General features: G+C 41.2%; 1 pseudogene; it reads right to left on the reverse strand.

Moving 5' to 3' along the window:
• Positions 1–525: 525 nt before the first annotated feature.
• On the reverse strand, positions 526–1,423 carry LOC122738709 (annotated as a pseudogene).
• Positions 1,424–14,195: the final 12,772 nt, after the last annotated feature.

Below are 14,195 nucleotides of genomic sequence, written 5' to 3' on the forward strand. Positions count from 1 at the left end.
GAAGGGAGCCTGAGGTTTGAGGGGAGAGAAGGAAGATAAATGCTGGGGAGTTAGACAGTAAGGGAGGAAGAAAGGGATGCTAGAGATGCTTTGGGGGAGCAGACAGAGAAAGAATGGTATGGAAAAAGGGATTTTTTCCAGTGAGTTAGAAGGGAGACTGCTACAAGGACGCTAAGGAGACTGAGGCTACATAAAGAGAGGGACAGACAGAGAAAAAGCTAAGGAGATGGTAGAGATGCTGGGAGGTCGGTGAGAAAAGAGACGCTTAGGAGAGGAATGCCAGAAGACTAAGAGGAAAGAAGGAGGTTGGTGAGAAAAAAAGGGTAGAGACACTGAGGGAGGTGGACAGACAGAGCAAGTAGAGAAGATGCAAGGGGCATTGAAAAAGTGAAGGGGGCCTGGAGTTAGAAGAGAGGAGTGGAGCAGTGAAAGCGCAGGGGAGCTGGAGTGAAGGAGAAAAAGAGTGAAAGTTGGAGAGGACTGGAGGTCCAAACAGCATACCCTCACAGCAAGGCCTTAATTATATTAAAAGCAGTTGCCTTCAGGGGAAATGGGGGCACTTCCATCTTGGCTGGGCTCTGGAGGTCCCAGAGTGGGCTGGGGGCCGGGCCGGGCAGCCTTCCCTCTCAGGACTGGTCGATTTTGGGCCACCATGAGAGGTGTGTCATTGTGACAGTTCTTGAGGCTACTGTCAGCCCCGCTCCAGACCAAGGTTCGAACCAAGGGCAGGAGGCCTCGGCCTGAGGCTGAGTGGAGGGCAGAGCTGCCCGAGTATATCTGTGTGTTCACATTGGCACCGTGCTGCAGTAGCAGCTGCACCATGGCTAGACTGTTCTCTACTACGTGGATGAGTGGGGAGCGGCCGCTCTTGATGTCCACTGCATCGATGTTGGCCCAGCGGTCCAGCAGCAGCAGCACCATTTCTGTGACTTCTGTGTTCATGGCTACATGCAGGGGGGGTCAGCCCCTCATAGTTCCTGGCTTCCAGGCCCAGCGCCCCAGGGGCTGAGGTGTCCAGCAGGGCCCGCAGGCAGCTGGGGCTCCGGTGTTCACAGGCCAGGTGAGCTGCTGTCTGGCCGTTTCGGTCCAGAGCCATGGGGTTGGCCCCCATGGACACCTGGAGCTTCACCACAGAAGGCAGGGTAGTGATGACCACTAGGTGGAGCAGTGTCTGCCTTAAGTTATTGTAGATGTCCAGGTCCCGACCCCCTTGTTGGAAGAGGTGGACCAGGTACTGAACTTCTAGAAGGTTGCCCTGGGCTACTGCGATGTGTAGAGATGTCTCCATCCTCATCAGGTCTTGTGGCCTTGGCAATGTAGCGGTGAGTGGGTTCTCCAGGGGGCAGAGCACTGGGTATGTGGGTGGTGGAAGGCCCAGGACTGAAAACGGAGCCCCCATGGCTGGTGCAGGATATAGGAAGGGGCCTGCCCAGAGTCGTTCTGTCTCCTCATGGCTTTCTCTGGTCCTCTAAGAATCTCAGAATCCTAGATTGGGAAAGAGTCTCCAAGGTCAATGGCTCCCATCTCTTTATCTCTTAACTGGCTCTGTCTCTCAATCCAGTGCTTGGCCTGGCCCATATTAAATTAATAGCAGTCAGATAGCCAGCCAGTCAAAAGTCCCCAGATTAGGCCCCCTAGTTAGATTAGGGCCCAAGTCAGTTAAAAATATTCTCACAAGGGGCAGCTAGATGGTGCAGTGGATAAAGCACTGGCCCTGGATTCAGGAGGACCTGAGTTCAAATCTGGCCTTAGACACTTAACACTTACTAGCTGTGTGACCCTGGGCAAGTCACTTAACTCTAATTGCCTCAGCCAAATATATATATATATTCTCACATAATTCTTTTGGGACCACTCACGATCAATTTGACCCCAAATTCTATCCCACATCAAAGGGAAGAGATCAACAGAATCACAGAGCTGTTAAAAGATTTGTTCTAGATCACAAATAGAGGAAGAACTCAGCTCTTTCATCTAACCATTAAGATGCTCTTTTTTCAAATCTAATTTTTGGAATTCTTATTTTCTAGAGTAGTTTCATTTTATGTGGACAATTAGAAATCTGAATCAGTTACATAACCTTTGGCTGAAATTGGGAAGGGTCTTAAAGCATTTTGGGTCTGGAACATATTTTTAGATTAAATACTCTTTTCTTTTTAGCTAAAAAGAGTCAGTAAGAGATATTAGACAGTATGTCAACAAAGGGCTTGGAAACTACTATCATTAGGCATGATGTATATAGCAAATGAATGGGCCTATGATTTCTTTTCTTCCAATATCTACCTTAGACATAATTTCTTCTTGTTTTTCTTTCAAACTACTAGCTGTCTGTAGTCATACGAATGTTTTGCTTGAATGAAAAATATTCAAATATTCTAAAAAGCATTGAAAACATAAAGGGATATCTGGATATGTGAAGCTCAATGAAGATAATGGAATGAGTACTATCAGAAGGAATTAGGTGACCTTGGCTATACTCCCAATTCTGCCACTAGTAGGTGACTTTAGGCAAATTACTTGGGCAATTACTCTGAACTTCAATTCCCTCTTTTGCAAAGTGACTCAGAGGAGAAAAGGAAGGACTACATTTGGAACTGGTAGGTACCTCACACCTGTGCTATTTGTTGGTTGGTTTCCCTGCCTCTTCTCTCCCCACTCAAGTCCACTCTCCACTTAACTGTCAAACTGATCTTCCTAGAATGCAAATCTGACCATGTCACTTTCCTATTTAATCTATTCTAGTGGCTACTTATTGCCTCCAGGATCAAAGATAAAATTCTTTGTTTGACTTTTAATACACTCTATAACCTTACACCTGACACGCCACCTCCAAGCATTTTCACTGCCTGTTCATCATGCCTGGAGTGCTCTCCTTCCTCTTTTCTACCTCTTGGCTTCCCTAGTTTCCTTCATGTTTCAGCTGAATTTCCTATTTCTGCAAGAGGCCTTTCCCAGTCCTCCTTAATCTTGGTACTTCCCCTCTGAGATCTTTGATTTACATAGCTGTTTGAATGTTTTTAACCCACCTAGGCTGTGGGCTCTTTGAAAGCAGGGACTGTCTTTTGCCTTTCTTTGTATCCCCAATGCTTAGCACAATGCCTGGCACATAGTAGGTGCTTAATAAAGGCTTGCGCAGTTAGGTGGCACATTGGATAGAGTGCTGGGCCTGGAATCAGGAAGATGAGTCTTCCTGAGTTCAAATCTGGTCTCAGACATTTACAAGCTGTGTGACCCTGGGCCTTGTTTGCCTGTTTCCTTTTCTGTAAAATGAGCTGGAGAAGGAAATGGCAAAACACTCTAGTATCTTTGCCAAGAAGATCCCAAATGGAGTTACAAAGAATAGGACATGACTGAAAAAAATGTCTGAAAAGAAATGCTTATTGACTGAAATATAAAATTCTTCCCAAAGAGGACAGAGCTATAACATCCGATGAGGAAGCAATTTCTTGTTCTTAAAGGAATGATTATATAGATCCATGGGAGTTTTCAGGGGAAAGACCATTCAAGAAGAGTCATAGGGAGGAGATAAGAAATAGTTTTCAGTGCTCATGGATACTGAGCAATCTATTTGTCAACTTGATAATAACAATAGAGAACTCTGCTATCTTTTCAGGGCATGTATCCCAAGCTTGCCCAAACATGTATCCAGGAGAATCTCCTAAGGCAAGTCAAACTTGATGACTACTGCTCACTTGTGGTGATTCATGTGGGCATAAATGATAAATGCCAAAAGGAATCTAGATGAGGAAACTAGACAACCTGGTTTTCTTCAAAACTCAGCTCAAGCACCACCTTCTATATGAGGCCTATCTTAATCACCCCCTCACTGCTAAAGATTTTTCCCTACTAATAAATTACCTTTTATGTAATTTACATATATTTTGTATATATTTTTATGTGTACATGATGTCTCCTCTGATAAGTAAGTTCCTTGAGGGGAGGGGCTCTAAGGAAAAACAGTTCCTGCCCTTTAAAGAGATTATAGTCTTTTTTTTCCCAGTCTTAATAGTATTTTTTTTCCAGTTACATGTAAAGATATTTTTCAACATTTGTTTTTATAAGATTTTGAGTTCCAAATTTTCTCCCTCTTTTCCTTCCCTCCCTCCTCCCCAAGACAGAAAACAATCTGATATAGGTTACATATGTACAATCACAAGAGATTATATTCTAATGGGGGCAAAAACATGTATATGAATATGAATATACAAGATATTCAGAGTAAAGGGGAGTCTTAGAGGGGAAGACACGGGCCACTAGAGGATCAGGAAAGGCTAACATCAGGAAGTGGGATTTGAGCTGTGTTGAAGGAAGCCAAGGTTTGTAGGAGACAGAAGGGGAAGTGTGTAGGGGGTAGCCAGTGCAAAGGCTCAAGGTCAAAGATAAAGTGTCATGTGGGAGAAACAGCTAGTCGACTCAGTTATCTCCTGAGTGGGTCCACTACAAATTTATGTTATATAATCCTGGTGGGGCTCACCGCAGCAAAGTGATTTTTTTTTTTTTTTGCAAAGTGATCTTTTAAAATCTGCTTAATCAATTCACTATCCTACGAAGCACAGCAGCTTTTCCAAACATTTGCATCTGTTCTCAAACTTCCCAGAGCTCCCCCTCCCCAAACTTTCTCAGATGAGAACCTTGCCTCATATTTCACTAAAAAAAATTGAGGTCATTTGCCTAGAGGTCCCTATTTTCCCCCCCTCATCTCACATCATGCAGATGTCCTCCTGATTTATCCCCTTTAGCCATGTCTCATATAAAGAGGTGACCCTTCTTCTTTTCAAAGCAAATCCCACTACTTGCTCAAGTGATCCCATTCCATCCCAGATTCTTCAGCAGATTATCCCCTCTATTATCTGCTCTCACTAATTTTCAATCTATCCCTTTCTATTGATTTCTTCCTATTACATACAAACACACACACAGTTTCCTCATTCTCAAAAACCCCTCACTCTATCCATTCATCCCTGCTACCTATCATCCTATATGACTCCTCCCTTTTGTGGCTGAACTTGAGAAAGCCATCTATACTTAGCGCCTCCACCTCCTTTACTCTCATACTTTTCTTTACTGTCTGCAGTCTGGCTTCCAACTTCATAATTCAATTCTGTAAAAATTATTTTAACTAGCTAGTGGGCCTAAACTGTGAACTTCTGGCTGGCTATCTGACTGCTTTTAATTTAGTATGGGCCGTTTATAAATTCCCACAGTGCTTCTCTCAAATTAACAAGCAAACAACTTCTTCCAATTTAACAGCAAAGGGTTTATTTAGATGAATAAACTTAGGGATAAAGGCAACAAAAGTAAAATATGACCTGACTGTGTTTTAAACTTTCTTTCCTGTCATTGCTGCCTCTCACCTAAGAGTATGCTGGCCACTGGGGCCTGCAGCCACACTTCACCTTCAATCCTTTCCAACTTTCTCAGTCCTCTCCCTTTCACTCTTTAACTTCTCTCTCTGTAGCAACCCCCCTTTCTTTCCATACCGTCTTGACCTCCCAGCATCTCTAGCGTCTCTCACTATGTCTTCTCCACTTTCATTGTCAGCCCTCCCCCATAGCGCCCTCAGTACTTCCTCTCCTTTCTTAGCGTCTTCTCTAACTATGTCTTCTCTACTTGCTCTGTCAGCCCCCTTTTCACTACCCCTGTTCCTGCATATAAACTCTTCTTTCTCACCCGACCCTTGGGTTGTGCTGCCCATGCAAACACCAAGCTAATTCCCTGGTCGCCCTAGGGCTGGGGGCTGGGCGGAGGAAACTGGCATTTTCTTTTTTTTCTTTTTTCTTTTTTTGTGTGTGCGAGGCAATCGGGGTTAAGTGACTTGCCCAGGGTCACACAGCTAGTAATTGTTAAGTGTCTGAGGTCATATTTGAACTCAAGTCCTCCTGAATCCAGGGCTGGTGCTCTATCCACTGCGCCATCTAGCTGCCCCGGAAGCTGGCATTTTCTTTTTTTTTCTTCTTTTTTTTTTTTTTGCAGGGCAATGAGGATTAAGTGACTTGCCCAGGGTCACACAGCCAGTAAGTGTCAAGAGTCTGAGGCCGGCCTTGAACTCAGGTCCTCCTGAATCCAGGGCCAGTGCCCTATCCACTGCACCACCTAGCTGCCCCTGAAGCTGGCATTTTCATGAGGCTTACATGTGTATCCCCACTGAGCGAGGCTTGGGCTCCCAAGGCCTCCACGTGGGGTGGTTTCGGGAGAGCCAGTCATGCTGGGGGAGGGGCGGCCCGTTTGGGGTGTCCAAAGCTAATTTTAGTCGCTTACAACTGAAACAGCTATCTTTAAAGTTACAAATAATTTCTTAATTACCAAATCTAAATGGCCTTTTCTTAATTTTCATACTTCTTGTCCTCTTTGCAATCTTTGATGCAGAATTGACCACTCTCTTCTACTTGATCCTCTCTTTTCTTTTTGTTAACTTTATCATAAAAGTATTTTATTATTTTCCAGTTACATGTAGAGATAGTTTTCAAAATTTATTTTCATAAGATTTTTAGTTCCAAATTTTTCTCCCAGCCTTCCTTCCCCACTCCCCAAGACAGAAAGCAATCGGATATAGGTTATATATGTACAATCACATTAAACATATTTCTATGTTTGAAAGAAGAATCAGAATAAGAGTAAAAAACTTCAAAAAAGAAAAAACAAAAAAGGAGAAAGAGTCTGGTTCAATCTGCATTCAGACTCTGCAGTTCTTTTTTCTGGATGTGGAGAACATTTCCCATCATGAGTCCTTTGATCCTCTCTTCTTGAGTTTTCGTTACACACCCTCTCCTGTGTTTCCTCCTTCCTCTCTATCTGTTCCCTAAGTAGCTTTTGTTTTATCCCTATCGAGGCCATGCCAGTAATTATGGGTATCTTCCCACTCTCTGTCCTGGGCCCTTTTTTTATCTTCATGCTATTTTGTTTGCTGAACTCATCAGCTCCTATATATTCAATTATCATCTCTAGAAAGATGATTTTCAGATATATTTATGTGGTGCTAACTTCTCTCCTGACCTTCAGTCTTGCTTAGACTTTCATGGACTGCATATTAGACATTTCCAACTGGATGTTCCATAGACATCTCAAACTCAGTATGTCCAAAACTGAACTCATCATCTACAAGCCCGCCTCTACCTACCTAACTTCCCTGCTACTGTCAAGGGCACTACAATCCTCCCAATGACCCAGGTATCATTATCAACTCCTCATTCTCTCACTCCTCCCATATTCAATAAGTTGACAAGTCCTGTCAATTATACCTCTGTGACATTCCTTATAGGCTCCTGTCTTTCTTCTGGCACTGCTACCCATCTAGTACAGGCCCTTATCAACTTAAGATTGGACTATTGCAAGATCTCCCTGCCTCAGTTTTCTCCCAATCCAATCCATCCTTCATCAGCTGTCAAATTGGTCTTCCTAAAGCATCATTTTAACCATTTCCTTATTCAATGAACTTCAGTGGCACTCCATTACCTCCAGGATCAAATATAAAATCCTCTGCCATTCAAAGACCTTCATTCATATCCTGGTCCCTTCCTAACTTTCCAGTTTTCTTATATCGTATACCTCTCCATGTACTCTGCGATGTAATGACACTGTCCTTGCACAGTTGAAAGACATTCCAGTTTCCTACTCTTAGAATTTTCTTTTTTCTTTATTTCTTTCTTCTAGGGCATTTGGGGTTAAGTGACTTACCCAGGGTCACACAGCTAGTAAGTGTCAAGTGTCTGAAGCTGGATTTGAACTCAGGTTCTCCTGAACCCAGGGTTAGTGCTTTATCCATTGCTCTACCTAGCTGCCCTCTACCCTTGGGATTTTCACTGGCTGTTCCCTAGGCCTGGAATTCTCTTCCTCTTCCTCTTTACTTCCTGGTTTCTTTCAAGTCTCAGCTAATCTTACCTACAAAAGTTTTTCTCAATCCCTTTTTTTTTAAATGGGTTTTTTTTTGGGGGGGGGTGAGGCAATTGGGGTTAAGTGACTTGCCCAGGGTCACACAGCCAGCAAGTGTCAAGTGTCTGAGGCCGGACTTGAACTCAGGTCCTCCTGACTCCAGGGCTGGTGCTCTATCCACTGTGCCACCTAGCTGCCCCTTTCTCAATCCCTTTTAATGATGGTGCCTTCCCTCTGAGATTATCTCCAATTTATCTTGCATATACCTTGTTTATACATAATTATATTGATATTGTCTCTCCCAGTAGATGGTAAGGTCCTTGAGAGATGAGACTATTTTTGCCTTTCCTGAATCCCTAGCATTTAACACAGTGCCTGGAACATCCTAGGAACTTAATAAATGCTTGTTGACTATGGCCCATGGATCAATTGAAATAATTGATGAAACAAAGTTTTGAGCTTGTGAGCGTATTGATTTACTAAACAATGCATGTCAATTGCATAACAAATTGGGACCAGGCCTCCTTGGCTTGGCACTGGACACCAAATACAGGAAGAGGCAGATTTTTATGCATTAAAATAAAACAATTAACAGGATATAAACCAGGACACAAGATTAGGTGATCTGATTTCTCAATGGAGAAAATTAGGAACTTTCTAAGCTGGGAGGGGGAGAGTAAACAGGTACAATTTCCTGAAATCAGAAAAAGAGGTGTTCCATTTCTCCCCCCACCTCTTAGTGTCTGTATTCAAACAAAGGAAAAAGGAAACAGGACAGGACCATTTTCAGATAAGACATATGAGTTGCTTGAGAGGTATAGTTGTGAAAAAATTCCTTGTGTGATCTTCAGATCTGACGGGGTTTCTGAGGGTGGGAAAAAATAAGGGATTTTTTTCCTCTGCTCCTCACCCTACCATTAATTATGGTGTCTACTCTTCCAGAGGGAGAGACCGTACCCAGTAGTTGGAGAATTTAAAGTGTAATTGAAGAAGCCAAAATACACACTACTGACTGACGCAGTAATAGAAAGGCAGTCACTTGAGTCCAGAAGCAACTTCAAGGAGCATTACCTGACAATATAGAAGAAAGCGGGCTATCATCTCAGGAGTAATCTAGCACTGGTAATTGAGAGTCATGCTATGGAGAAAGGCAGATACTAGAAACTTAGCTGAGCAACCCTCTGTGCCGAGATGTTGTGCCAGGTGGAGAGCTTTTGTGCTGAGGATTTCACTAGGAGAGAGCTGATTTGGAAGCCTAGCATTATTGAAGGAGTGAGTTGTTTAGGCCATATGGGTTCCACTTACATGTGTCTTACTTATTTTACTCTATTTTTCTTTTCCTCCCCATAGACACTGTATGTATTTGTGGGATAACGAATCCTAGGTTTCTGAGGGTGTGGCTTTTGTAGCTACTGTTCTTTTTTTTTTTTTTTTTTAGTGAGGCAATTGGGGTTAAGTGACTTGCCCAGGGTCACACAGCTAGTAAGTGTTAAGTGTCTGAGGCCGAATTTGAACTCAGGTACTCCTGACTCCAGGGCCGGTGCTTTATCCACTGCGCCACCTAGCTGCCCCTACTGTTCTTACTATACAATATTATTAAATGTTTTTTCTAAGAGTTAACTGCCTACTAGATCAGGGCTTCTTAAACTTTTTCCACTCATGACTCCCTTTTGCTCAAGAAATTTTTGTGTGACCCCAGGCATATAGATATATAAAATAAGTATATGAATCAAACATTTACTGCCAAATTTTTTGTGACCCTCACACTCAGTTATGTGATCCCATTTAGGGTCATGACTCACAACTCAAGAAGCTTTGTACTAGACAACAGTTAGGAGGAAAACCGTCAGTGCAGGCTTATGAACTAGGAGTGGGTACTCACATCTTACCCCCTTGATCTCAAAGTAGTCACCTACCTGGGTACTGAGCCTGCAATCTTGGCATAAGTTAAGGGAGTGGCTCTGAAAGAGTGCTACAAATATATTTTGAAATGTGATAGAAAAGGCTTTAAACTGAAAAGGAATTTGAAAGGAGAAAACAGCCATAATGTAGGAATTAGTAGTGTAATTGTGAGATGCCAAAATCCAAAGGTGAAGATGACATTGAGGTTGCAAGGCTGGGTGACTGAGAACAAATTAAGATGATGAGTAAGATTAATACAAGGTGACAAATTTGACCCTGTAGATATCACTGAGGTTTGGGATTGAACCCATGACTGGACTATGGTTCTAGAAGGGTATACCTTCCTCAAAAGGAACAGGATAGATAAAAGGGGACTCTGTGGGCAAAAAATAGCATTTTATATTAAGAAGATATACCTATGTAATGAAATCTGGGAACAAGTGGGGTAGATAGCATTTGAATTACTATCGGGCAGAAACATGAAGATATGATGATATCAGGGTATATTACAGAAAGCCTGGACAGAAAGAGTAGAGAAATGAGGAGTTCAGAGAGCAGATCACAAGCCTGGCATGAAGATATATTGTATAGTAGAGATGAGGGTCTTTAATTATCTAGATATCTGCTGGAGCTCTCTTTCTGCCAAAAAGCAAAGCAGCTTTACTTGCTTTAATAAAATGAAGGGACCAATGAGAAAAAAAAAAACCCAAAAAACTTTTGTTCTGAGCTTGCTTCTCCCCAACAAGGAGAAAATGTTTATTAGGTATCCATGATTGCAGATGTGTTGGCCACCTCCTGACAGAGAAAGAGATGATTGATTTTGGGTGCAGAATGAGATGTTTTTACATGGATTTCTCCTAAGTACTACTGCTTTGACTGTATCCCACAAATTTTGGTATGTGGTCTCATTGCTGTCATTATCTTTTTTTTTTTTTGGTGAGGCAATTGGGATTAAGTGACTTACCCAGGGTCACGCAGCTAGTAATTGTTAAGTGTCTGAGATCAGATTTGAACTCAGGTCCTCCTGAATCCAGGGCCGGTGTTCTATCCACTATGCCACCTACCTGCCCCGCTACTGTCATTATCTTTTAACAAAATTATTGTTTGTATGATTTCTTCTTTGACTCATTCTTTAGGATTAGGTTATTTAGTTTTCAATTAATTTTTTGTCTATGATTCAAAAGACCCTTATTGAATGTAATTTTATTGTATTATAGTAAGGGAATGATGCATTTAATATTTCTGCTTTTCTGCATTTGTTTTTGAGGGTTTTATGCCCTAATACATGGTTGGTTTTTGTGAAAGTGCCACACACAGGTGAGAAATAGATATACTTGTTTCTATTCCCATTCAATATTCTCCAGAGGTTTAGCACATGTAACTTTTCAAAAATGTTACTTCATCTTCTTTTTTCTATATTTTATCATTAGACTTATCTAGGTCTGAAAGGGGTAAATCAAGGTCCCCCACTAACTCAGTTTTACTATTTCCTCCTGCAACTCATTTAACTGTTCCTTTAAGAATCTGGATACTATGCTGTTTGGCATATATAAGTTTAGCTGATAAGTCACTATGGCAGCTTTTTAAAAATGTATTTTCCCTGTTTATCTCTTAGTAAGGTCTATTTTGCTTTTGTTTTGTTTGAGATCAAGATTGTCACCTCTGCCATTTTACTTCAGCTCAAGCATAACAGATTCTGTTCCAGCCCCTCATTTAACTTTATGTTTATCTTTCTGTTTCAAGTGCATCTCCTGTAAACAACATGTTGTTGGATTCTGGTTCCTAATCTATTTTGCTATCCTCTTCCATTTTATGGGTGTTCATCTCTTTCCTGTGTATTTCCCTTCATGCTATTTTGTTGTGCTGCTTCTCCCTTTTTTAAACTGTGTCCCCTCATCAAATCAGTTTTTGCTTCTGACTATTGCCTCCTTTGATCCTCTCTTTTATTTCTCCCTCTATCCTTTTTTCTTAACCCTTTTCTCTCCCCTTTTCCTATTAGGTAAGATGAAGTTCTGCACCCAACTGGATATGTTTATTCTTTCTTCCTTGAATCAGTTCTGAAGTAAGGTTCAAGTGTTACCCACTCTTTCCTTCATTGTATTAAACACTTCCTTTCATAACCCATTTATAGAATGTAATCTTTTCCCATTCTTCTGCCTTCCTCCTCTCGGTGCCTCTTCCCCATTCTTCTAGTCTTCTTTTGACATCATCCCAACATAATACAATCACACCAAGTCTCTCTGTCTTATTAGGCTCCAAGAACTAGTTTGTTTTGTTTGACTCTCTATATTTGATATAAGGATTTTGTTTTTCTAAGACTTAGCAGCTTCTATGTTAAAGGAGTGAAGGGGTTGAAATATGATATTCCACAAGGCAAAAGAGCTAGGATTTTAGTTGTTCAGTCATTTAGTTGTGTCTCATTCTTCATGACCCCATGGACCATAGTAAGCCAAACTCTTTTATCCTCCACTCAAAGTCTGTCCAAGTTCATGTTTGTTGTTTCCATGATGCAATCTGTCCATTTCATCCTCTGCCATCCCCTTTTCCTTTCAATCTTTCTCAACATCAGGGGCTTTCCCAAAGCATCCTATTTTCTCATTATGTGGCTTAAGTATTTAAGCTTCAGCTTCAGTATTTGACTTTCCAGTAAATAAACTGAATTAATTTCATTAAGTATTGACTGATTTGATCTCTACTGTCCAACGGACTCTCAAAAGTCTTTTCCAGTACCACAATTTGAAAGCATTGATTCTGTAGGTGCTCAGTTTTTCTTATAATCCAACTCTCACAGCCACATTGCTACTGAAAAAACCCAAAACTTTGACTATACAGACCTTTCTCAGCAAGATGATTTCTCTGCTTTTTAATATGCTATCCATATTTTTCATAGCTTTCCTTTCAAGGAGCAAGCATCTTTTAATTTCATGGCTGTAGTCACCATCTGCAGTCATCTTTGAGCCCAAGACTATAAAATCTGACGTTGCTCCCATTTCTTACCTCTCTATTTGCCAGGAAGTGATGGGACCAGTTACCAAGATGTAAGTTTTTCTTTTTTTATGTTGAGCTTCAAGCCAACTTTTGCACTCTCCTCTTCATTTTCTACCATCAGCGTAGTATAGTCTGCATATTTGAGATTGTTGATATTTCTTCCAGCAACCTTAATTCTGGCTTTCGATTCTTCCAGCCTGGCATTTCACATAATGTATTTGGAATGTAAGTTAAATAAATAAGGTGACAAGATAAAGCCTTGTTGTACTCTTTTTCCAATTAGACCAATCAGTTGTTCCACGTTTGGTTCTAACTGTTGCTTCTTGGCTCAAGTAAGATGATCTGACATTACCATCTCTTTGAGGACTTGCCACATTGTGTTGCGATCAACACAAAGACTTTAGTGTGATCAATAAAGCAGGAGAGTTATTTTTCTGGAACTCCCTTGTTTTCTTCACAGTCCAGTAAATGTTGGCAATTTGATCTCTAGTTCCTTTGCCTCTTTGAAAACTGGCTTGTACTTCTAGTAATTTGGGGTTCACATATTGCTGAAGCCTAGCTTACACAATCTTTTTTTTTCAAGGTTTGTTGATTGATTTATTTATTTACATATAAGGTATTTTATTTTTTCCGTTACATGTAAAGATAGTTCTCAACTTTTGTTTATACAAGCTTTACAATTTCAGATTTTTCTCCCTCCCTCCCCTCCCTCCCCCCTCCCCTAGACAGCAGGTAATCTGATATAGGTTATATCTATATAGCTATATACATATACATATATATATATATACACATACACACACATATATATATACACACATAATAACATTAATCCTATTTCTGCATTAATCCTGTTACAAGAGAAAAACTCAGAGCAGTGATGCAAAACCTCAAAATAGAAAAAAAAAACAACAGCACCCAAAACAAAAGAAATAGTATGGTTCAATCAGCATCTATACTCCACAGTTCTTTTTTTTTTTCTTGGATTTGGAGATCCTCTTCTATCATGAGTTCCCTGGAACTCTTCTGTACCATTGCATTGGTGAGAAGAATATAGTCCATCACAGTAGGTCAACACTCAATGTTGATGATATTGTGTACAATGTTCTTCTGGCTCTGCTCATCTCACTCATCATCAGCTCACGTAAGACCCTCCAGGTTTCTCTGAACTCCTCCTGCTCATCATTTCTTACAGCACAATAGTATTCCATTGTATTCATATACCACAACTTGTCCAGCCATTCCCCAATTGATGGGCACCCCCTCAACTTCCAATTCCTTGCTACCATGTAAAGAGCAGCTATAAATATTTTTGTACATGTGGGTCCCTTTCCCCCTTCCATGATTTCTTTGGGCAAAAGACCTAAAAGTGGAATTGCTGGGTCAAAGGGTATGCACAGCTTTTCACCCTTTGGGCATAATTCTAAATTGCTCTC

This window comes from Dromiciops gliroides, chromosome 2, assembly GCF_019393635.1.
Source record: "Dromiciops gliroides isolate mDroGli1 chromosome 2, mDroGli1.pri, whole genome shotgun sequence".
Classification (NCBI taxonomy): Eukaryota; Metazoa; Chordata; class Mammalia; order Microbiotheria; family Microbiotheriidae; genus Dromiciops; species Dromiciops gliroides.